This window comes from Symphalangus syndactylus, chromosome X (assembly GCF_028878055.3).
Source record: "Symphalangus syndactylus isolate Jambi chromosome X, NHGRI_mSymSyn1-v2.1_pri, whole genome shotgun sequence".
Lineage (NCBI taxonomy): Eukaryota > Metazoa > Chordata > Mammalia > Primates > Hylobatidae > Symphalangus > Symphalangus syndactylus.
In genome coordinates this window covers 85,966,426-85,992,335 of record NC_072447.2, presented here as the reverse complement: position 1 = coordinate 85,992,335, position 25,910 = coordinate 85,966,426, and positions in this window count along the sequence as shown.

Here is a 25,910-nt window from a genome sequence, read left to right as displayed (position 1 = left end):
GAAAAGCAAAGAAAAGCCTCAGATGGGCATGCGTACAACTTCCTAAACACACTGCACATGCTCATTTCCAAAGTGTAAGATAGGAACTGGGCATGTGGGCAGCCCACCCTAAGGGAAGAATTGTAGGAAAGGGGCCAGCATATAAAGTTCTATGATCTAGGTTAAACACTGCACTGTTTCTTCAAGTTGCCCACTTGGATCTCTTCCAAGTGCACTTTCCTTTCTTTCCTGTGCTAAAGCTTTTTAATAAACTTCTACTCCTGCTCTGAAACTTGCCCTGGTCTCTTTTTCTGCCTTATGCTCTTCAGACAAATTATTTCTTCTGAGGAGGCAAGAATTGAGGTTGCTGCAGACCTATACTAATTTGCTACCTGTAAATCAGATACCTTCAACTGGTAACATGTTTATTAGGTAAGTGTCAAGTTTAAGTCCAGACTTCCTTTGTTAATTTTCTGCCATAATAACATGTCTAATGCCGTCAGTGGGGTGCTGGCGTCTACTATTACTATTGTATGATTGTCTAAGTATTTTATAGGCCAAGAAAAACTTGTTTTATGAATCTGGGTGCTCCAATGTTAGCTATGTATACATTTAGGGTAGTTAAGTCCTCTTGTTTGATCGTACCCTTTTTTGTTATGTAATGGCCCTCATTGTCCTTCTTCATTTGTATTAGTTTAAAATCTGTTTTATCTGACATAAAAATAGTGACTCCTGCTCTTTCTGCTTTCCATTGGCATGGTAGATTTTACTCCACCCTTTTACTTTGAGCTCATGGGTGTTTTTACATGTACAATGTGTCTCTTGAATACAACAGATGGTTGGGTCTTCTATTTTTATCCAGCATGCCACTCTGTCTCTTTCAAATGGGTTGTTTAGTACATTTACATTAAAGGTTAGTATTAATAAACGTAATTTTAATCCTTTCATTTTGTTGTTAGCTGTCTGTTATGTAGATTTGATTGCATAGTTGCTTCACAGTACTTTGAGCTATATGGGTAAGTGTGCTTTTGTGGTAGCAGATGTCATTCTTGTTATTCTATGTTTAGCACTCCCTTGAGGGTCTCCTGTAAGAATAATCTAGTTGAAATATATTCCCTCAGCATTTGCTGTCTGGGGAGAATTTTATTTCTCATTCACGTATGAAGCTTAGTTTGGAGAGATATAAAATTCTTTCTTGGAATTTCTTCCTTTTAATGATACTGAAAATAGGCCCCATTTTTTTCTAAAAGCGTAATATTTCTGCTGAGAAGTTTACTGCTAGCCTGGTTGGGTTCCCTCTGTAAGTGACTTGCCCCTGCTCTCTAGCTTTCCTTAAAACTTTTCTTTTGCATTGATTTCAGTAAATATAATGACCATGTGCCTTGGTAATGGTCATATTGTATAAAATCAGTCTGGGGTTCTTTGTAATTCATGGATTTCTCAATCTCTCTAATGAGATAATAAAGTTTCATGGACCTTATTCTCAAATATATTTCCCAAGTTCCTTATACTTTCTCCTCCTCTCTCAGGAATGTTGACAAGTTGTAGATTTGGATTCTTTACATACTACCATATTTTTTGGAAGTTTTCCTCATTTTTCTTGATTTTTAAAATTTTTTTGTCTGTTCAAATAACTTGTCTTTGAGTTCTGAGATTAATTCCTCAACTTGGTTTATTCTGCTGTTAATAAATCCAGTTTTACTGTGAAATTCTTGTTGTAAATTTTTTAGCTCATGAAGTTCAGTTTTGTTCTTTCCTAGAATGGCTATCTTGTCTTTCAGCTATTGAATAATTTTACTCTATTGCTTGGTGTCCTTGGATTGAGTTTCAACTTTCTCCTCTATCTTGATGAGCTTCGTTGCCATCCACATTTTTAATTTCATGTCAGTTATTTCAGACACTTCAGACAGGTTAAGAAGCATTGCTGCAGTATTAGTGGGCTTGTTTTAAGAGGACATACTGGCTTTTTAAATTGCCCAAGGTCTTGTGCTGACTTTTTCTCATCTGGGAATGTTGTCATTCCTTTAATTTTGGTGTAAATGGGAGTATAGTCAGTTGGCTTCATTTTTGGTAGTTTTCAGAGCATTAAAGTTCTGTATAGGGTCTTCGTAGTCAAATTTTTGCTTTTGGTTTCACAGAGGGGGAAAATTAGTAAACATTTTTAGTGTTGTAGTTTGGGCAGCGATCCAGTAAATGGCACTTGTGAACAGTTGGCAGTAGACAGGCTCTTACTCAGCCACATGGCTCATTTGTGTATACTTGAATTTTCAGTTGTATTCTGTGGTGTGAGATGAATAGAAGTGACCTCCTCACCAGTTCTGCTGTTAGGCCTTGGGGAACCCACCTCTGATCATTGGCACTGTACCCACAATTTTGTTGTTGTTGCTGTTATTAGGTATTCAGGGCCATGGGGCTCCCTTTTAGAGAGGTTCAGTAGAGAGATAGCCCACACTCCTACTAGACCAGCACTGTGGAGGGAGGAATGCCTAAGTCCCAGATCAGCCCTTGAACCTGTGAAACTCACCACTCTTATGTTTCTAAGAGTGTGGGCTCCTACTGTACTCAAATGCTGCACACAGATTCCTGGCTTGGCACTCCTGAGCCACAAGCTACAGCCCTGGGTAACAAGGACCTGCTCATGGTTCCTTCCTACCAACATTCAGGAATAGGTTCTAGGTGTGTTGGGGGATCTGAAGGACTCCCAGACTGCTGGAACAAAATCAGGTGGAGCAAAGCACACAGACTGGGCAGCAGAGGCTGCACTGTGTACACATTCTTGTGGAGTGACCAGGCAGAAGCTCTGGAAAGTTCTGGTAGGCCTGCAGCTCAGATATGTCTCAGTCCCAAGAGGAAGCAGCCCCTTATTTCTCCCTGGAATTTAGCTTGCACCAGAGCCTCTCGGAGGGAGATGAGCATCCCTGGGGGGTCAGCACTTATTGCTGAGCTCTACTAGAGCTGTCCCAAGCCCGAAGGTCCCTGGCTCTGTGCCTGCTGCAGCTTCATCTCTGTCTAATCTCTGAGGAGATCCCCCTGCCAGCTAAAATATCTGTGGATGCTGCAGGATCCTCTGAAGCTAGGATCCCAGAGGTCCAAGGCAAGAGTGGGAATTCCCTCAGTCTCTTCACTCACCCCTTTCCTAGGTGCCATTCGGGGCCAAGGATGAGTCCTGGCATTCAGGCACCCCATGCATGTTTCTCAGTTTTCTTCATATGTAGCCTCAGCATCTGCATATTTTACCCATCCACATTGAGCATATTCCTTCTGGAGATCTATTCAAATTATGTACATTAAATGAAATCGCAATCTCTGTGGGAGTGGCACTTCCTGGCTGCATCTAGCTGACCATCTTCCAGTAGGTCTCCAATGTTCCTCTATTGTTTATTTATCTCTGCTCTATTGTTATTGTTTTCCTCTTCTAATACATTTGAACTATTTGCTCTTCTTTTTCTAGTTTCTCTAAGTTGTAAAGTTGTTAAAGAATCGAGATCTTTCTTGCATTAGAATGTAGTCATTACTGCAATAAATTTTGCATTTATCACTACTTTCACTACATCTCATAAATTTTAGTGTTTGTGTTTTCATTTTAATTTATCTCAGTTATTTTAAAATTTTCTTTGTAATTTCTAATTTTATCCATTGAAACTTTTAGTGTGTTGTTTAATTTCCACATACTTGTGAATTTTCTAGTATTCCCTCTGTTATAGATTTCTAGTTTTCTTGTGAGCAAAATATTACTACATATAACTTAAAATTTAAAAAATAATAATTAAGACTTGTTCTGTGGCCTAAGATATGTTCTATCTTGGCGAGATAAGCCACATGCATCAAGGGAGAGACCTGGTTGGAGCTGATTGGATCATTGGGGTAGTTTCTCTCATGGTGTTCTCATGATAGTGAGTGAATTCTCATGAGATCTGATGGTTTTCTGAGAGGCTCTTCCCCCTTCGCTCTTTGCTCTTCTTTTCTCTCTCCTGTCACTTTGCAAAGAAGGTTCCTGCTTTGCCTTCTGCCATGATTGTTGGTTTACTGAGGCCTCCCCAGCTATGTGAAACTGTGAGTCAATTAAAGCTTTTTTCTTTACAAACTAACCAGTCTTGGGTATTGCTTTATATCAGTGTGAAAATGGAATAATACAACATACCAGTAGGTCTTGGTTCTTTAACCGGCTTGTAATCCTGTGCCTTTTAATTGGGGAATTTAGCCCACTTACATTCAAGGTTGATATGATATGTGTAGATTTGATCCTATCATCATGATGTTAGCTGGTTATTATGCAGACATTTTTGTGGTTGCTTTATAGTGTCACTGGTTTGTGTACTTGAATGTGTTTTTGAAATGGCTCATAAAGCTCTTCCCTTTCAATATTTAGTGCTTCCTTCAGGAGCTCTTATAAGGCAGGTTTGGTGGTGATGGATTTCATCAGCATTTGCTTGTCTGGAAAATATATTATTTCTCCTTCAATTATGAAGCTTAGTTTGGCTGGATATGAAATTCCTTGTTGGAATTTCTTTCAGAATGTTAAATATTTGCCCCTAATCTCTTCTGGCTTTTAGAGTTTCTGCTGGGAGTTCTACCTCTTGTCTTATGCCATTCTCTTTGTAGCTGACCTGACATTTCTCTCTAACTGCCTATAAAATTTTTTCCTCCATTTGACCTTAGAGAATTTGGTGATTATGTATCTTGGGAATAATTTTCTTAAGAAATATCTTACTGGAGTTTTCAGCATTTCCTGAATTTTAATGTTGGCCTCTCTAGCAAGATTGGCAAAGTTCTCAGGGATGTTATCTTGAAATAAGCTATCCAAGTTTGTCCCATTCTCCCTATCTCTTTCAGGGACACCAAACAGAGGTAGATTTGATCTATACATAGTCTTATATTTCTCAGACATTTTGTTCATTCCTCTTTATTTTTTTCTCTTTTTAAAACTTGTATTCTTATTATTTCTTTTATTTCAATAGTTTTTGGGGGTACAGGTGGTTTTTGGTTACATGAATGAGTTCTTTAGGGATGAATTCTAAAATTATAGTGCACCAATCAGGCAAGCAATGTACACTGTACCCAATATGTAGCCTTTTATTCCTCACCCTCCTCCCAGCATCCCTGCCTGAGTTCCCAAAGCCCATTATATCTCTCTGTATGTCTTTGTGTCCTCATAGCTTAGTTCCCACTTATAAGTGGCAACATGCGGTATTTGGTTTTTCATTACTGACTTACTCGACTTAGAATAACAAGTTCCAGGCCGGGGGCAGTGGCTCACGCCTGTAATCCCAGCACTTTGGGAGGCCGAAGTGGGCAGATCACCTGAGGTCGGGAGTTCAAGACCAGCCTGACCAACATGGAGAAATCCCATCTCTACTAAAAATACAAATAATTAGCCAGGAGTGGTGGCCCATGCCTGTAATCCCAGCTACTTGGAAGACTGAGGCGGGAGAATCGCTTGAACCCAGGAGGCAGAGGTTGCGGTGAGCCGAGATCACGCCATTGAATTCCAGCATGGGCAACAAGAGCAAAACTCCATCTCAAAAAAACAAAAAAACAACTTCCAGCTCTATCTAAGTTGCTGCAAAGACATTATTTTGTTTATTTTTATAACTGAGTAGTATTCTATGGTGTATATACAATCATATTTTCTTTATCCACTCATTGGTTGATGTGAACTTAAGTTGGTTCCACATCTTTGCAGTTGTGAATTGTTTTGCTATAAACATGCATGTACATATTTCTTTTTCACACAGTAACTTCTTTTCCTTTGAGTAATTACCCAGGAGTGAGATTGTTGGATCAAATGGTAGTTCTGCTTTTAGCTTTTTAAGGAATCTCCATGCTGTTTTCCATAGTGGTTGTATTAATTTACATCCCCACCAGCAGTATAAAAGTGTTCCCTTGAGACTTTACTGGATTCCTTTATCGATCTAGGAGCTTTATGGATGAGTCTTTAGGGTTTTCTAGGTATACAATCACATCAGTGGTGAACAGTATAATTGTTGAAAGTGGAAATCCTTGTCTTGTTCCAGTTCTCAGGGAGAATATGCTTTCAAATTTTTCCATTCAGTACGATGTTGACTGTGGATTTGAAATATATAGTTTCTATTACTTTAAGTCCCTTCTATACCTAGTTTTTAAGAATTTTTATTAGAAAGGGATGCTGGATTTGATCAAATCCTTTTTTTCTTTGTCTATTGAGGTGATCATATGGTTTTTGTTTTTAATTCTGTTTTTGTGAGGTATCACATTTATTGACTTGCATATGTTTTACCATTCTTGCATACTTGGGATGAAACCAACATGATCATGGTATATCATCTGTTGAATGTTCTGTCAAATTCTGTTAGGTAGCATATTTTTCTGAGCACTTTTGCATCTATGTTTACCAGAAATATTGGTTTATAGTTTTTGTTGTTGTTATGTCCTTTTCTGGTTTGGATATTAGGGTGATACTGGTTTCATGGAATGTTTAGGGAGGATTCTCTCTTTAATTATATTTTGGAATAGTTTCAGTAAGATTGCTAGCAATTCTTGGAATGTCTGGTAGATTCAGCTGTGAATCCATCTGGTCCTGGAGTTTTTGTTGTAGGTATTTTTTTTTTTTATTACTGATTCTATCTCATGGCTTGTTATTGGTCTGTTTAGGGTTTCTATTTTCTTCCTGATTTATTCCAGTTGTGTTCTGTGTTTCTAGAACTTTATTCATTTTCTCTAGATTTTCTAGTTTGTGTGTGTAAAAATGTTCATAGTAGACTTAAATTTTTCTTTGTATTATCATTTGTAATATTTCCAGTTTAATTTCTAATCAAGCTTATTTGAATCTTCTCTCTTCATTTATTGGTTAATCTCACTAATGCTCCATCAATTTTGTTTATTTTTTCAATAACCAACTTTTGCTACATTTATCTTCTGTATTTTTTTGTTTCAATTTTATTTAGTTTTTCTCTGATCTTTGTTATTTCTTTTCTTCTGCTGGCTTTGAATTTAGTTTGTTTCTGTTCCTCTAGTTCCTTGAAATGTGAAATTAGGTGGTCAAATGGTGCTCTTTCAGACTTTTTAATGTAGTCATTTAATGCTGTAAACTTTCCTGTACACATGGCTTTTACTGTATCCAAGGCATTTAGATAATTTGTGTCATTATTATTCATTTCAAAGAACTTTTAAATTTCCATCTCAATTTTATTTTTAACCCAAAAATTATTCAAGGGCAGATTATTTAGCTTCCATGTATTTTTACAATTTTGAGGGTTCCTTTTGGAGTCGATTTCTCATCTTATTCCACTGTGTTCTGTGAAGATAGTTGATATGAGGTCAATATTCTAAATTTATTGGGATATTTTTGTGACCGAACATATGGTCTATCTTGGAAGATGCTCCATAAGCTGATGAGAAGAATGCGTATTGTTCAATTTGTGGGAATAATGCTCTGTAAGTATTTGTTAAGTTCAATTTTTTCTAGGTATACTTTAAATCCGTTTTCTTCTTAGTTAACTTTCTGTCTTTATGATCTGTCTGGTGCTGTCAGTGGAGTATTGAAGTTCCCCACTATTACTGTGTTGCTATTTATCTCACTTCTTAGGTCCAGTAGCAACTGTTTTATAAATCTGGAGGCTTCAGTGATAGGTGCATATAAATTTAGGAGTGCAATATATTCTTGTTGCACTGATCCTTTTATCATTATATAACGTTCTTCTTTGTCCTTTCTTTTTTTTGTTTCTGCTTTAAAGTCTGTTTTGTCTGATATAAGAATAGCTACTCTGCTCACTTTTGGTTTCCACTTGTGTGGAATAACTTTTTTCATCTCTTGACCCTGAGTTTATATGAATTTTTATCTTGGTTGTTTTCTTCTCCTTCTTCTTCTTCTTCTTCTTCTTCTTCTTCTTCTTCTTCTTCTTCTTCTTCTTCTTCTTCTTCTTCTTCTTGTTTCTTCTCCTCCTCCTTCTCCTCCTTCTCCTTCTCCTTCTTCTTCTTCTGTCTTCTTCTCTCTTCTTCTCCTTCTCTCTCCTTCTCAGTTCTTCTCACTTCTTCTTCTTCTCCTTCTTCTTCTTCTTCTTCTTCTTCTTCTTCTTCTTCTTCTTCTTCTTCTTCTTCTTCTTCTTCTTCTTCTTCTTCTTTCTTCTTCTTCTTCTTTCTTTTTTAATCCATCCTGCCGTTCTGTATATTTTAAGTGGAGGATTTAGGCCATTTATGTTCATTGTTAATAATACTAAGATGTGAGGTACTATTGTATTCATGATACCAGTTGTTACCTAGATTATTTGTTTTTTAAACTGTGCTATTATTTTATAAGCTCTGTGAGTTTTATGCTTTCAAGTGGTTCTATTTTGATGCATATTGAGCATTTATTTCAAGATTTAGAACTCCTTTTAAGGATTTCTTGTAGTGCTGGTTTGGTAGTAACAAATTCCCTCAGCACTTTTTGTCTGAAAAAGACTTTATATCACCTTCATTTATGAAGCTTAGTTTGACTATATACAAAATTTTAGGCTGACAATCATTCTGTTTAAGGAGGCTAAGGATAGGGCCCTAAGCCCTTCTGGCTTTTAAGGTTTCTGCTGAGAAGTCTGCTGTGAGTCTGATAGGTTTTTTTTATACGTTACCTAACAATTTTGTCCCACAGTTTTTAGAATTATTGTGTGTGTGTGTGTTGAGTTTGGATATTGTGATGAGTAAATGCCTTGGTAATAATTTTGCAACAAATTCCCCAGGAGTTCTTTGAGTTTCTTGTATTTGGATATCTATCTAAATCTCTAGCAAGGCCAGAGAAGTTTTCCACAATTATTCCCTCAGATAGAGTTTCCAAATTTTTAGCCTTCTCTTTTCCCTCAGGAATACCAATTATTCCTAGGTTTGGCTGTTTTACATAATCCCATATTTCTTGGACACTTTGTGCATTTTTTAAATTATTTTTTCTTGATCTTTGCTTGATTGGGTTAATTTAAATGCCTTGTCTTTGAGCTTTGAAATTCTTTCTTCTGCATGTACTAGTCTATTTTTAAAACTTTCTACTGCGTTTTGTATTTCTCTAAGTGTACCTTTCATTTTCAGAAGTTCTGACTGGTGTTTTTATTTCCTTCAACTTTTATTTTAAGTTCAGGGGTACATGTGCAGGATGTGCAGGTTTGTTACACAGGTAAATGTGTGCCATGGTGGTTTGCTGCACAGATCATTACATCACCTATGTATTAAGCCCAACAGTCATTGCCTCTTCTCTCTGATGGTTTTTCTTTATGATATATATCCTCTGAAAATTTTTATTAATGTCCTAAATTATTTTTTTAAATTTATTTAAGTCAGTTTTTACCTTCCTATGGTATCTTCCTAAGAAGCTTAGTAATCAACCTTCTCAATTCTTTATCTGGTATTTAAAAAAAAATCATCTTGAATTGGATCCATTGCTAGGGAGCTAGTGTGATATTTTGGGGGTGTGATAGAACCCTGTTTTGTGATATTACCAGAATTCCTTTTTTGTGTTTTTCTCATTTGGGTAAACTATTTCTTCAAATTGTCCTTGAATTTATTTTTGATTTGTGTTTTTTTTTTAATTTTTTTCTCTTAAGGTTGTGACTTTAATATGTATAGTTTATTATTGCCTAATTTTGTTCTTGGTGCTTTTAGGGGTGGTGATTATGTATGAGTTACTTAGTTATAGAGAGTCATCTTGTGCTGCTTTCTCAGATTCTGGTTGTAATAGTTATAGTTATGTACTTGGTGTATAGGCAAAGTTCACTTTCTCCTATGGTGTCAGAATGATAAGGATCTGTTGAAACTTATTTTATACCCTTATGGTGTGCTCTTATTTATTTATTTATCTACTTTTTCCCCATTATTTTATTGATTGAGTTGGTGGTTCAGGCTTCAGGTCAGTAGGAGAAGCATCCCTGGATAGGAACCAGTTGTAGCTAAACTAGGCAGGGATGAAGGTGCCTGGGAGAGCTCTCAACTAGATGCACTGAGGTTTTATCAAGGTGGAGGTTGAGAGCTACTTCAGCTCCTCTGTCAAGCCAGTAGAAAAGCTATCCACCTCCCAACCTTACTCCTGTGACAGTGTGCTGGCTATTCAGATCAGACAGGCACTTCTCCTTGTCTGAAGGGATGTTGATACCCTAAGTAGAGAGAAATTGTAACTCTACCTCTCATGCAAGTGTGTACCTGAGGAGTGCTCCTCTTGTGGGGATGCAATCACCCTGAATTGTTCCAGGAAGGCTATCTTTAGGTGCATTCACACTGACTTCCTGTGGGAGAAGTCACAGCTGCATGTGCAGTGGTGGACAAAGGGGAAAGAAGGACCTCTTCTCCAAGACCCTTCATGATCACAGAGACTGCTTGACTGTTTGGGTAGAAGTGAACAATTTACCTGATGCATGCAGCACTGCAATTGTGTCTCTGCTAATAAATAAATAAATAACACTTTCTTCTAGCAGAAATATCTAGGATTCAAGGCTTCTTGTCCTGATTCTTTTGTTCCATGGGGTGTTTCTTTGATGTAGTACACTCGCTCTTTCTTAGGAATAAGAGTTCCTAAGAGCCAGACTACCTATTGCTCTTCTGGGTCTAGCCACCCAAGAGGCTGCCACACTCTGGGCTGCTGGTGAGGAATGTCTGCCAGGGATCTATCTGGTGATGTTACTTATCCTCAACTTTCCCAACAGTGGGTACCAGCACCAGCTCTTATGGGAGTGCCAAGGGAGTGATATAGACTCTGTAAGATTCCTTGGTTTTAGATAGGCTTAGAGTACTGAATGTCTTAAATGCTGGTTAGTGATAGCTGAGCTCATGCAGTCATTTGCTTCTTTCTGCACGTAGTGTTATTTTATCTAGAGATGCTGTCATGGACTGTACTGGTTGGCTTCCAGCTAGAAGGTGATGCTTGCAGAAGAGCACCAGCTGCAGTAGTAGCGGTGGTATATGAGCTTGCCCTAAGTTTCCCAGGAAAAGTATTCTGGATTCTCAGGTGATGCAGATGGCTATAAAACTCATAAAAGTGCATTTGTGTTAAGCTAACAAGGATGGTGAAGGGGCACAACCAGGTTGGGGGAGGGTTAGGTGGTTTTGTGCCCTGACTCTCTGCAAAGAGGGCAAGCTGTGAGAGTTGGGAGCTGGTCCTCGGGCTGCTATGGTAATGTTGTAGAGACAAGTATAACTATCTCTGCTGCACAGAAGAGTTCGAAAAGGGAGTAGGAAGTAGCAGGTGGTAGTAAGCCTAACTCAGTTCCCACACAGTGGGCAAGGCAGATCTCACTCCTGCAGTGCTCCACCAACAGAACTGGGTTAAGATCAAGGCAGCCCACAGACAGAACTGAGACCTGCCCCAGGCCATAAACTTTTTCCCCAGAAATAGCAAACGTGGCTTTTAGGCCATGCCTCTCCCCATCTTCCTGAAAGGCTGGGCACCCAGCTCTTGCACTTACATCTGTAGCACACTTCCTGCTTGCTCCCAGCATTCTGGTCAAGACAATTTATTTCCACTCGACATTATTTATGAAATTTAGTTTTGAGCTTCTTTCACCCTGTGACCACTACCTGAGCTTGTTGGCTGAATTCCCCTAGGTCCTCTGTGAGGTATAATCAGGAATGGCTTCCCTTGGTTCACACTGGAGACTGGGAATGCCTGCCAGGTACTTCTCATTGCTGCTTTTTACTTTTATATTTCTTGCCACTCTGTAAATCAGTTGCAGTTCTGCACAGAATTATGGCTTCCTCCTGTGGCATGGATTTTCAGATTCCCGAGTGGAGATGTACATCCTGGAGGCAGTCTCTACTCCTCTCACACTCTGGGGGCTTACAGTTTTTCACCTGTCTAAAAGAGTAGGCTGCAGTGTGCCAGTTCTTTCAAAGGGTTAGTGGCTTCTTTTGGTTTTTCTGTTAAGTTCCTACATTGTTTCTTGGAAAAAAGTTCACTATGTGAATCTCTACACATTACTCTGTGTTTCCAATTGGGACAGGAATGCTAACACTGCCTCCAATCTGCTATTGTGGAAATACTTTTCTCAATTTTTTTCTCTTTTCTTGTCTGGCTATATTTCCCATATTTAGTCTTCAAGCTCTGAGATTCTTTCCTCAGTTTGGTCTATTCTGCTATCAATACTTGTGATTGCATTATGAAATTTTAGCAGTTTGTTTTTCAGCACTATCAGGCCAGTTATTTATTTTCTATACTGGTTGTTTCATCTGTCAGCTCCTGTATCATTTTGTTGTGATTCTTAGCTTTCTTGAATTGGGTTTCAACATACTTCTGCATCTCAATAATCTTCATTCTTACCTATATTCTGAATTCTATTTCTGTCATTTCAGCCATCTCAGCCTGATTTGAAACCCTTGCTGGAGAGCTAGTGCAGTCGTTTGGAAGAAAGAAGGCACTGTGGCTTTTTCAGTTGTCAGAGTTCTTGCACTTGCTCTTTCTCATCTTTGTGGGCTAGTGTTCCTTCGATCTTTAAATTTGCTGTCCTTTGGATTTTTTTTCCTTTTATTCTATTTGATGACCTTGAGGGTTGATTGTGGTATAAGGTGTGTTCAATTGACTGGCTTTATTTCTGGAAGATTTTAGGGGGCCAAGGCTCAGCTTCTAAATTCTGGACCGCATGCTGTAACTATGGGGGACTTGTGTCAGATCCTGACTTTGTTCCCTTGCTCATGGAGGTTAGGAACCCATTGTTCTGGGTTGTGTGTCGGTGGTGTGGGGGGGTACTGAGGTGGTCCCAGACCACTGCTCACAGCAATCCAATGGGTGGTGCCAGCCAAAGTATTTTTTATGATGATGGCAGCAGAATTAGTCCTTGTTCCCCATGCCAGCAGCAGCAGCAGCATAGCAGGGTGCATGCTTATCATCCTCAACAGGGTGCTAGCAGGTGCCAGGGTGCCTGCCTCTGTGTGGGCATTCACAGCAGTGGCAGAGGCAGCATAATTGGTGGGGAGGTGAGCGGGAGGCTCCTGCTGTCCACTATGCACATGGTTGCATTGGTGGTGGTGCTAGCATGGTGGTGGGTTACTGGTGGTTGCAGGTCTCTGCACCCACAAGTTCCTGCAGGCAGCAGTGGCTGCTCAGGGTAGGGGAGGGTCCATTGTTCTCTTTGCTTAGTTTCACTCTGGTGGCAGTGTTGGCACAGGTGTAAGGTTGGAGCACTCTGTGTCTCCAAGGCTCTGACTGCAATGTCATATAGCAGGAGAGGAAGGGTGGAATGCACTCCCATTGGCAGCTGTGGCATCGCAGGGTGCATGTGCACATGTGTGCTGGCAGGGCAGGGAAGGCAAAATCCACTTCCACTTGTGCACACATGCACTGGCAAAATAATGTAGAGTTGGCCGTGGGCATGGGGGAAGCTGCAGTGATGAGACAGAGTGGGCAGGCTGGTGCATGACCATGGGGGCTTCCCCACTGGAGCTCCTTACCAATTTGGTGCAATTGGCTAGTACAGGAGCTATGATGCACCCCCCCAGGGCACCTGAAATTACACTGCAAGCAGGCATGGCCAGGCTGGGGTCCAGGGGGAGGCCAACAAACCAAGGGGTGCTCAGATCAAACAGGTCCTATCTGATGGGCAAGACCACCCTGCAGAGTTCAGGTCCTACTCTTCCCTTAGGACTAAAGTCTCCTGTGGGGAACACGTTAAGCCTAGGGGGATGGGCATCCCTGACTGTGCTCTGCTACAGATGCTACCACACAGAACTCTCTGGGCTCACCATTTCTCTGGCTTTCTCTACCAACTCAAGTGTCCATGGTGGTTGGTGGGAAGAGTGTTCTCCTCCTCCTTTGATTATAGAGGCCTGGGGCTAGACCAAGTTGCTCCTCGCCCATTCCACTCACCCATTCATCTGGAGATTTTGGGGACCAGGAATGAGTTCCCATGCATGACAGCCCCCTTCAGGGTTCCCAGCTTCCTCCCCCTTCAGCCAGCTTCTGTGTCTTCCCTCTGTCTACTCTCAGTGCTGTCCCTATGAAGATCTGTTAGGAGTGTGCCAGTCGTCCTGGTCCCTTGGTGTTAGCTTTTCTATCTGGATATGTCTATTTGACCATCTTGCCCAAATCTCCTTCTTTCAACACTTTAAATATAACACCCTATTGCCTTGTGGCCTCTAAGCTTTCTGGTGAGAAATCAGGAGTTAGTCTTACTGTAGGTGATGAGTTGCTCCTATCTTGTTGCTTTCAAGATTCTCACTTTCTTTTTGTCTTTTGACAGTTTTAGTATAATATGTCTCAGTATGTGTCTTTTTGTGTTTATCTTACTTGGTGTTTGTGTAACTTCTTAAATTTTTAGATTTATGTCTTTTATCAAATTAGGAAATATGTTGGCCATTAATTCTTCTACTTTTTTATCTTTCTGACCCTTTTACTCTCCTTTCTCTCTGGAATCCCCGTAATGCATTTTTTTTTTTTTTAATTAGTTGACGGTGCCTTGTAAGTCTCTTAGGCTCTGTTTACTTTTCTTCTTTCATTTTCCTTCTGCTCCTTAGACTTGATAATTTTAATTGTCCTGTCTTAAAGTTTCCTGATTCTTTTTTTTACCTTCTCAATCTTCTTCTAAACCCATCTAGTGATTTTTCCCCAGTTATTGTTTCTTAGCTCCAAATTTTTCTCTGTTTTTTTAAAATAATTCTATTTCCTGATATTGTCATTTTGTTCACACATTATTTTTCCAATTCCTTCAGTTTTTTGATCATTTGTTTCTTTAGCTCTGTAAGCATATTTAAGACAGTTGTTTTAAAGTCTGTTCCCACTAAGTCTGATATGTAGACTTCCTCAGTGTTGGTGCCTGTTTACATTGTTTTCTTATGTCATGCTTTCCTGTTTCTTTTTTTGCATTGCAATGTTTTTGTTAAATATTGGATTTTGGCTACTGTAATCTGGCAATTCTTGAAATACAGTTATCTCCCTTCCCGTTTTTTTTTTTTATTTCTATTGTTAAAGGCTATAGTGGACCATTTACTTTGAGACCTTTTCAAAATATTATTTGAAAAGGCTGTTTTCTGTTATGTGTGATTACTAAAGCCTCTGTTCCCTTATCTTGTGTTCAGTTAATGTTTTGACAGAACTTTATTTGAATGCCAGAAGCTCTCCCTTTCTTTCAAAATTGTCTCAGTGCTGTGGTGCTCCTTCAACACTTAGCTAAGCTTGCTCTGAGTGTATTGATCAACCCAATGTGAAATCTTAAGTTCTTCTCAGGTATTTTCTGAGAATGTCTTGCCCAATTATATGTGTGGTTTTCTAAATTCCCTCTGTATACATGGCTACTTTTGAATGTCCTACTTTCCCAGAGATTTCAAGCCCAGCTTTTCCTCTGGGCCTTAGTTTGTCTATTGCATGTTTCCCTTCATAATCTCTTGTTGTAGGCATCTGTAGGTCTGTAGTCAATTTGTAGTTTTTACAAGAAGTGCATGCAGCTTTTCTATATGAGTTCCAAGTTAAGCAACACATGAACGAGTGATTTGTATCAGCCTTTCAGCTAAATTTGTTTTGTTTTTCTCAAACAAATGAAGAACAATGAAAAGTAAACAAGAAAACATTACTTAAAGATGTATACCAGCTGGTGGAGTAAGAAGAAAAACCTTCATGAATTGGGAGCTATGGTATAAGAGTGTATGATAACTAGCAATGAACATTGAAATCAAGTAGACATACCATGGGATAAATATGGTTATGAGCTAGTACATAAATGTTAAAATTATTTTGGAAAGCACTTTGGGAGGCCGAGGCGGGTGGATCACAAAGACAGGAGATCGAGACCATCCTGCCTAATACGGTGAAACCCCATCTCTACTAAAAATACAAAAAATTAGCCGGGTGTGGTGGCAGGTGCCTGTAGTCCCAGCTACTCGGGAGGCTGAGGCAGGAGAATGGCGTGAATCTGGGAGGCAGAGCTTGCAATGAGCTGACATCATGCCACTGAGCGACAGAGCAAGACTCCATCTCAAAAAAAAATTATATATATATATATATATATATATGAAAAGAGAAATTAAATGTGAAAAATAATAATTATGGGCCCACATCCTAGATAATCCTATGAGCCCAAGAAAGCCAGAAATCAGCAGGGAGATATGCAAAGCAGTAATATAACTGATATAATTATTTTATTTAACCTTGGGACTACTCAGTAGAAACTGTACCTTCTTGTTATTGGTAAATAAAGAAATATAAGTGTGTGTTTGTCTGTGTGTGTACGTGTGTGTGTTAAATACACCATTCTTTTTTAGGACAAGTAGGTAAAAAATGAATTAGGCTAGAAAATATTTAAACTTGCTGATGAAGTTATATATTATATAAACTTTCATACTTCATGAATATTTTATATAAATATATAAACTACATATTTATTTGTACTCTATCTTATGTCTTCTAAAAATGAAAGTAAGATACCATTCCTTTGAAGCATCCATGGAGTATTTACAAGGACTAATCAGTATTAGATCCCAAGGAAACTCTCAATTCACTCCAAAAATGAAACCATTTATAGTGTATATTCTCTGGTAAACTGTATTACAATTAGAAACTGAACTTATTAAAAGAGTCCATTATTCTTAGATCAAACAAAATGTAAAAACTGTAATCATAATTTATGTAATAAGAAAACTACTGAATGTTGAAAACTGAAGGGTAAGGGCAAAGCTATAATAAGTAGCAACTTGAGACTTTTATACTTCCTTTAAATAACACTTTGTTGTTACAAGAAATAAAATAATTGAACTCAAATATCAAAAAGAAAACATAAAGAGATGCCAAGAAATGTAGGAAGATGAAAATAATAAAAATTAAAAGCAGAAATCAAAGATTAAGAAGAAATCAAACAGTAGAAGAGATGAATAATTTCAAGAGGTTATTTGGAAACCTTAAACAAAGTGGACAATCATTTGAAAAATTAAATCAAATCACAATGAGAACAAAAGAGAGGAAGACAGTGACAGAGAGAGAGAAAAAAAGAACTAATTCAAAACAGTATAATGAGAAAAGGATATAATCACAAACATGGGGGAACCAGAAAAATTATTAAGAAATAATGCATAGGCCGGGCGCGGTGGCTCACGCTTGTAATCCCAGCACTTTGGGAGGCCGAGGCGGGCGGATCACGAGGTCAGGAGATCAAGACCACGGTGAAACCCCATCTCTACTAAAAATACAAAAAAAAATTAGCCGGGCGTGGTGGCGGGCGCCTGTAGTCCCAGCTACTCGGAGAGGCTGAGGCAGGAGAATGGCGTGAACCCAGGAGGCGGAGCTTGCAGTGAGCCGAGATCGCGCCACTGCACTCCAGCCTGGGTGACAGAGTGAGACTCCGTCTCAAAAAAAAAAAAAAAAAAAGGAATAATGCATATAGCACTATGCTAATAAAATATAAAATCTTGATGAATGGAAATTTTAGGGAAAATGTAAATTACTAAAATTGACCAAAGGAGGACTTTTAAAAGTGAATAATACTCATGTAAAAACTGAAAACTTTTCAAAACTTCACCCAAAGAACTAATATTAATAACTGTGTTTTGAGGCTCACATTCTTGTATGCTACTGGTATGAATGTAAATTGGTATAACAAATAAATTTACCAAGAAGTTGTAAGTGTATTATAAGGGTTTATTTCATTTGACCTAGTATTCCTAGTTCTACAACAGTGTTCTAAATAGTTTTTATTTTTTTCTCTAAGGAAGACTATAGGGAAATTTATACAACAATTTTAGGGAAAAGAGATGTTGGCCCAAGTATTCTATAAAGAGACAAATTACTATAAACATGTGAGGAAAAAAGAAAATTACAGCAAATATACATTCCCAGTACTACAGGAGTTAAAGTCAAATCAAATTAAACTTCAATCAAAATAAAGAACTCAAGTATGAGAACAGAAAAATTACAAACAATAAAACTATATAAAGTTAATGTTTAAACAATAATTTATATAGTTATAAAACTTTATATCAATTTCAAAAATAAGTCTTGAAACAGAAGACATGTAACATAATAAAGAAGAAAACACTTTATATCTCCATCTTATAGTCTATCGATAGATACTATTTTATCTTTGATCTTGAAAGACAATAATAGAATTTTGTTGTATTTAAAAATACCCTCATAAGTATTTTAAAATACTAGAATAATTTCCAATTGTTAGAACAATAAAAAGAGCCAATAAACCTGAGCAATTCAGCAGAAAGAAAACTGCAACCTGTATGTTAGATTAAAGTTTACTATCTCTAATATGTAGAGTCCAGTGAGCTCATATGGAGCAAGTACCCTACCTCTTCATTTCTTTAAACCCATACCATTGTCTTAAGCTCTTACTGGTACTCTAGTAGACTACGTGGGGTAATGGGGATAATAGGAGAAGGGAGTTTCAGCACCCATTTGAGAGAAGAAAATATAATTTGGTCTCCTTCTGACCTTTTATATAATCACATGGAAGAAGAAAATATAAAATAGTTCCATAACGGGTGTAGCATTATAATGCAAAGTGTCTTGCAATCTGACTAGAGTTGTATTTCACCTTTGGGGGAGGATCAAGGAGGAATGTAGAAAGGGAGTGGGGATTTTTTTTCACCTTTTGTTATAAAACATACAACAAAATATTTGTTTAGAAATGATGGTTTACAGAAATGGTGGTTTACCACCATTTCTGTAAACTTCCACTTTGTACTTTGCAAAATTTTCGTTTTAGATTGTCAGTGAGCATGTACTGATTTTAAAACTAGAATAGGCAATATATATTAAAGTAACATGTATTTTATTTAGAAGTGAATTTCATGTGTTTTTTCCCTGTGGAAAGGGTGGCTTTGAAAAGCCATAATAAACTTGTATTTCTATAATGAAAAACAAAAGCATGAACTCATTCTTCAAGTTTATTTTTTCATTCTGTTTATTTACTCTGTTTCTGAATTGGATTTCTAATTGTTTATATATTTTAAAAGTCACTTTGTCCAGTCTTGTTGAAAACTGTGGCATAACCTTATGTTGCTGTCTCACTAACAGTATACACTGATGAAGAATCTATCATATATAAGTATACAGAATTTTTTTAAAAAATTAAAGATTATCTGTTTGTAGACCTTCTAACTTAGTGTACTCCTTCTACACACTGAATTACAGCCAACTCACTGGTAATATTATCCTGATTAATTTCCAAGTCAGTAAGTGTGCAGTATGTTCGGAATAAACTTCATTTAATTATTAGAATCAACACTTGAAGGGTAATGTGCCATAGGGCTGGGGATATAAAGTTAAATTAAACATGGTCACTGACTGATATGTTTTGTCTGTGTCCCCACTCAAATCTCATCTTGAATTATAGCTCCCATAATTCCCATGTGTTGTTGAAGGGACCTGGTAGGAGGTAATTGCATCATGGGAGCGAGTCTTTCCCATGCTGTTCTTGCGAGAATGAATAAATCTCATGAGATCTGATGGTTTTGTGAAGGGGAGTTTCCCTGCACACACTTTCACACCTGCCACAATGTAAGATGTGACTTTGCTCCTGCTTCATCATCCACCATGATTGTGAGGCCTCCCCAACCATGTGGAACCATGAGTCAATTAATCCTCTTTTCTTTATAAATTACATGTGAGCACAGACTAATACAGTAAATTGGTACTGGTTAGTGAGGCACTGCTGTAAAGGCACCTGAAAATGTGGAAGTGACTTTGGATCTGGATAACAGGCAGAGGTTAAAACAGTTTAGAGGGCTCAGAAGATAGGAAGATATGGGAAAGTTTAGAACTTCTTAGAGACTTGTTGAATGGCTTTGACCAAAATGCTGATAGTGATATAGACAATGGAGTCCAGGCTGAGGTGGTCTCAGATGGAGATGAGGAACTTGTTGGGAATAGGAGTGAAAGTGACTCTTGTTATGGTTTAGCAAAGAGATTGGTGGCATTTTGCCCTTGTCCTAGAGATCTGTGGAACTTTCAACTGGAGAGACGTTATTTAGGGTATCTAGTGGAAGAGATTTCTAAGCAGCAAAGCATTCAAGGGGTGATTTGGGTGCTGTTAAAACATTCAGTTTTATGTATCCACAAAGTTATGGGTTGGAATTAGAACTTATGTTTAAAAGGGAAGCAGAGGATAAAAGTTTGGAAATTTTGCAGCTTGACAGTGTGATAGAAAAGAAAAACCCATTTTCTGATGAGAAATTCAAGCCAGCTGCAGAAATTTGCCTAAACAATGAGGAGCCAAATGTTAATCATCAAGATAATAGAGAAAATGTTTACTGGGCATGTCAGAGGGCTTCACAGCAGCCTCTCCCATCACAGCCCTAGAGGCATAGGAGGAAAAAATGGTTTTGTGGGCCAGACCCAGGGCCTTGCTGCTTTGTGCAGTTTTGGGACTTGGTGCCCTGTGTCTCAGCCATGGCTAAAAGAGGTCAACATTCAGCTCAGGTCATTGCTCCAGAGGAGGCAAGTCTCAAGCCTTTGTGGCTTACACATAGTGTTGGGCCTGTGGGTGCACAGAAGTCAAGAATTGAGGTTTTGGAACCTCTGTCTAGATCTCAGAGGATGTATGGAAATACATGGATGTCCTGAGAGAGGTGTGCTACAGGGGCAGAGCCCTCAGGAGAGCTTCTACTAGGGCAGTGCAGAAGGGATATGTGGGGTAGGAGGCCCCACACAGAGTCTCCACTAAGGCACTGCCTGGTGGAGCTGTGAAAAGAGGGACACCATCCTCCAAACCCCAGAATCTTAGATCCAGAGACAGCTTGCACCATGCACCTGAAAAAGGTGCAGACACTCAATGCCAGCCCATGAAAGCAGCCAGGAGGGGGATGTACCCACTGGGGTGGAGCTGCCCAAGACCATGGGAACCCACCTCTCACATCAGCAAGACCTAGATATGAGACCTGGAGTCAAAGATTTAATCTCATTTTGGAGCTTTAAGATTTGACTGCCCTGCTGAATTTCAGACTTGCATGGGGCCTGTAGTCCTTTTGTTTTGGCCAATTTCTCCCATTTGGAACAGATGTTCCAAATGGGATGCCTGTACCTCCATTGTGTCTAGGAAGTAACTAACTTGCTTTTGATTTTACAGGTGCATAGGTGGAAGAGACTTGACTTGTCTCAGATGAGACTTTGGACTGTGGACTTTTGAGTTAATGCTGAAATGAGTTAAGACTTTCGAGGACTGTTGGGAAGGCATGATTGGTTTTGAAATGTGAGGACATGAGATTTTGGAGGAGCCAGGGGTGGAATGATATGGTTTACTTGTGTGACCACCCAAATCTCATCTTGAAATGTAGTTCCCATAATAACCACTTTTTGTGAGAGGGACCCGGTGGGACGTAATTGAATCACGTAGGTGAATCTTTCCTGAACTATTCTTGTGATAGTGAATAAGTCACATGAGAACTGATGGTTTTATAATAGGGAGTTCCCCTACACATGCTCTCTTGGTTGCCACCATGTAAGACGTGACTTTGCTTCTTCTTCACCTTCTGTCATGATTGTGAGGCCTTTGCAGCCATGTAAAACTGTGAGTCAGTTAGCCCTCTTTCCTTTATAAATTATCCAGTCTCAGGTATGTCTTTATTAGCAGTGTGCGAATAGAATAATACACTGACCATAAGCAGCTCATAAAGTTCTGGTTCCAGAGATATGTTATTTAAAAATTATATTCTCAAGTGCTGAATGCCTTATCTTACTATGATATATGTATATTATTGTTTTACTATGATATATGTATATTATTGTTAAAACAATTTACACATCACTATTTTACACAATTATATTGAATCTACTGTGTCCGTCAGTGTCAACCTCTACAAAGTTATAAAATAAACTATAGAATACCACATTCATTTAAATTACTAAAAAACTGGAAGTGCACAAAATATTAAAAATACACATTTCTTATTTAGATGCTTTTACATGTGATTTTTTTTGGACACAATTATTTTTTATGTTTTTTTATTTTTTATTTTTTTAAATACCTTAAGTACTGGAGTACATGTGCAGAATGTGCAGATTTGTTACATAGTTATACATGTGACATAGTGGTTTGCTGCACCCATCAACCCATCACTTACAATAGGCATTTCTCCTAATGCTCTCCCTCCCCTAGCTCCCCACCCACCAACAGGCCCCAGTGTGTGATGCTCCCCTCCCTGAGTCCATGTGTTCTCATTGTTCAACTCCAACTTATGAGTGAGAACATGCAGTGTTTGGTTTTCTGTTCTTGTGTTAGTTTGCTGAGAATAATGGTTTCCAGCTTCATCCATGTCCCTGCAAAGGACATGAACTCATCCTTATTTATGGCTGCATAGTACTGCATGGTTTATATGTGCCAGATTTTCTTTATCCAGTCTATCATTGATGGGCATTTGGGTTGGTTCCAAGTCTTTGCTATTGTGAATAGTGCTGCAATAAACATACTTGTGCAAGTGTCTTTATAGCAGCATGATTTATAATCCTTTGGGTATATACCCAGTAATGGGATTGCTGGGTCAAATGGTATTTCTGGTTCTAGATCCTTGAGGAATCACCACACTGTCTTCCATAATTGTTAAACTAATCTACACTCCCACCAACAGTGTAAAAGCGTTCCTGTTTCTCAACATCCCCTCCAGCATCTGTTGTTTCCTGACCTTTTAATGATCACAATTCTAACCGACGTGAGATGGTACCTCATTGCAATTTTTGATTTGTATTTCTCTACTGACCAGTGAGGATAAGCCTTTTTTCATATGTCTGTTGGCTGCATAAATGTCTTCTTTTGAGAAGTGTCTGTTCATATCCTTCACCCACTTTTTGATGAGGCTGTTTGTTTGTTTGTTTTTCTTGTAAATTTGTTTAAGTTCTTTGTAGATTCTGGATATTAGCTCTTTGTCAGATGGATAGATTGCAAAACTTTTTGCCCATTCTGTAGGTTGCCTGTTCCCTCTGATGATAGTTTCTTTTGCTGTGCAGAAGCTCTTTAGTTTAATTAGATCCCATTTGTCAATTTTGGCTTTTGTTGCCATTGCTTTTGGTGTTTTAGACAGTAAGTCTTTGCCCATGCTTATGTCCTGAATGGTATTGCCTGGGTTTTCTTCTAGGGTTTTTATAGTTTTAGGTCTTACGTTTGAGTCTTTAATCTATCTCAAGTTAATTTTTGTATAAGGTGTAAGGAAGGGATCCAGTCTCAGTTTTCTGTATATGGCTAGCCAGTTTTCCCAACGTCTTTTATTAAATAGGGAATCCTTTCCCCATTGCTAGTTTGTGTCAGGTTTGTCAAAGATCAGATGGTTGTAGATGTGTGGTGTTATTTCTGAGGCCTCTGTTCGGTTCCATTGGTCTATATATCTGTTTTGGTACCATTACCATGCTGTTTTAATTACTGTAGCCTTGTAGTATAGTTTGAAGTCAGGTGGCATGATGCCTCCAGCTTTGTTGTTTTTGCTTAAGATTTTCTTGGCTATATGGGCCCTTTTTTGGTTCCATATGAAGTTTAAAGCAGTTTTTTTCCAATTCTGTGAAGAAGGTCAGTGGTAGCTTGATGGGGATAGCATTAAATCTATAAATTACTTTGGGCAGTATGGCCATTTTCATGATATTGATTATTCCTATCCATGAGCATGGAATGTTTTTCCATTTGTTTGTGTCCTCTCCTATTTCCTTGAGCAGTGGTTTGTAGTTCTCCTTGAAGAGGTCCTTCAACATCCCTTGTAAGCTGTATTCCTAAGTATTTTATTCTCTTAGTAGCAGTTGCGAATGGGAGTTCACTCATTATTTGGCTCTCTGTTTGTCTATTATTGGTGTATAAGAATGCATGTGAGTTTTACACGTTGAGTTTTTATCCTGAGACTTTGCTGGAGTTGCTTATCAGCTTAAGGAGATTTGGGGCTAAGATGATCAGATTTTCTAAATATACAATCATGTCATCTGCAAACAGAGACAATTTGACTTCCTCTTTTCCTATTTGAATATGCTTTATTTCTTTCTCTTGCCTGAGTGCAGAATAGGAAGAAAACCAGCATGAGCTGGTGATAGAGAAAGATGAGAGATAAAACATTAGAAGTTTTCAGAGACCATATATCTCTGAACAGAAAATCATAGACTAATATTAAAATGCAGAGTACTCTGTGGGAGCCACCCACATTCATCTCTGCCTGTACCCTTGAGAAGTATGGCCAGACCCACTCACACCTGATGCTGATGTGCATTATGTGGCAAAAGCAAATGAAATTTTCTCATTTTGGAATTCAACAGAATAGTCCTGGATGCTGTTACGAACTCAAGATGTGTCTTTCAAGTGAGTGAACTTGCCATCAGCAAAGCAGTAATTGCTGTTTGAGAAAAAAAGAAAAGTCACTTGTTCTCCAGCCCTTTTCTCCTGCCCTGTGGTTTTCACCTCCTCCTTCCCCAGCCCAAATAAAAACAAAGAACATTAAATTTATTTATATATATATTGATGCGGTAGGTCTCTAGGGGGAAAAAAGTATCACTGGTCTAAGAAAATAAAATACAGAGTATAAGCTGTGAAGGGCAACCTGTTTAGCTTCTCTGATATAAGGCACACAGTTAATGGCACGGATTTTGAATTTCTATATAGTAGTTATTTATTTTCAACTTATTTAGATGTTTTAGCAGAAAACTTCTTATTTCTTATTTTCGTAAGGTTTTCTTACACAGCCTTGCTCCTTGTTTGAGAGAGACTTTTATCGCATTTCAACTTTCAATGTTACCTTGTCTTCTTTGGAATAATTCTCAGATTTCAAAATGGAAACCTTTAAGAAAATATAAAGCATTCAGCATGGATCTGTAGCCGTATGTATTTCGTAAGACCTGTGTTTCCCACCAGTCAGATCTGAATTTTTGCATAATGCTTCATGACTTAATTATGACAGATAAGGCAATGAGAAAGCCTGAAACCAGAAGGTATTTCAGAAACAAAAGCCATGACTTACCCTGTTGGGTGAGGGGTCAGAAGAGGGCGCCACAGGCTTTAGGAGCACCTCTGTCAAGCTGGTGCTAACCCTTTAAGTAGGAAGGCAGTCAGAATGATGAAGCCACATTATTATTGTTCTAAAATAATTATTGGCTGTTCCTGTGTAGGCAGTTACAGGAAACGTTTCCTCAGAAGATGGAAATAATCACGCTTGAAACTTATTTTACTATTTTTAAAGTTTCTACCTCTAACTAGAGTTCTCAGTGCAGTTACTGTTTAAAGATGGGAGGTTCTAATCTTTTTTCTGCACCTAGCTAATAGAGAAATACAAAATAAAAATTCTCAAACTTAATTATTTTTATTTTAACTCAGAATATCAGAGATTAATGGCGTCTTAGGGATTGTATCTAACTCTCTTATTTGACAGCATGAGAAATTGAGGCCCTGAGGAGCTACACACTGGATGTTGAAAGAGTTGGAATGATTCCAGGATTCTTAGTCTTTTGTGATGCTTTTTCTAATACAGCAACTAGTAAATCCAGTAACAATTTATGTCTATGGTGGCAATATATAGAGGAATTTTCCTCATCAGTTAGTGATTTTTAATCAAGCATTTATGGATGAAATGGCATTTACATAGAACTGTTTTAAAATACTTCAGTAAAAAGTGGGAGGAAGGACAGATAAATACAACAAGATTTGAAACATGTTTTTAATCACTGAAAGTGGGTTAGGGTTCACTACACCATTCTCTCCATTTGTGTGTGTGTTCAAATATTTCTATAACAAAAAGCATTTTTCTATTTTTTTTTTCTTTTTTGGAGGTCTTGCTCTATCACCCAGGCTGGAGTACAGTGGTGCGGTCTTGGCTCACACACTGCCAACTCCATCTTCTGGGCTAAAGCAATCCTCCCACCTTAGCCTTCCGAGTAGCTGGGACTAGAGGTATGTGCCACCATGCCTGGCTAATTTAATTTGTGTTCTCATGTGTGTGTATAGAGATGAGTTCTCACTATATTGCCTAGGCTGGTCTTGAACTCACGGGTTCAAGTGATCCTCACACTTAGGCCTTCTAGAATGCTAAGATTACAGTTGTGGGTCACACAGCTTTCGGCA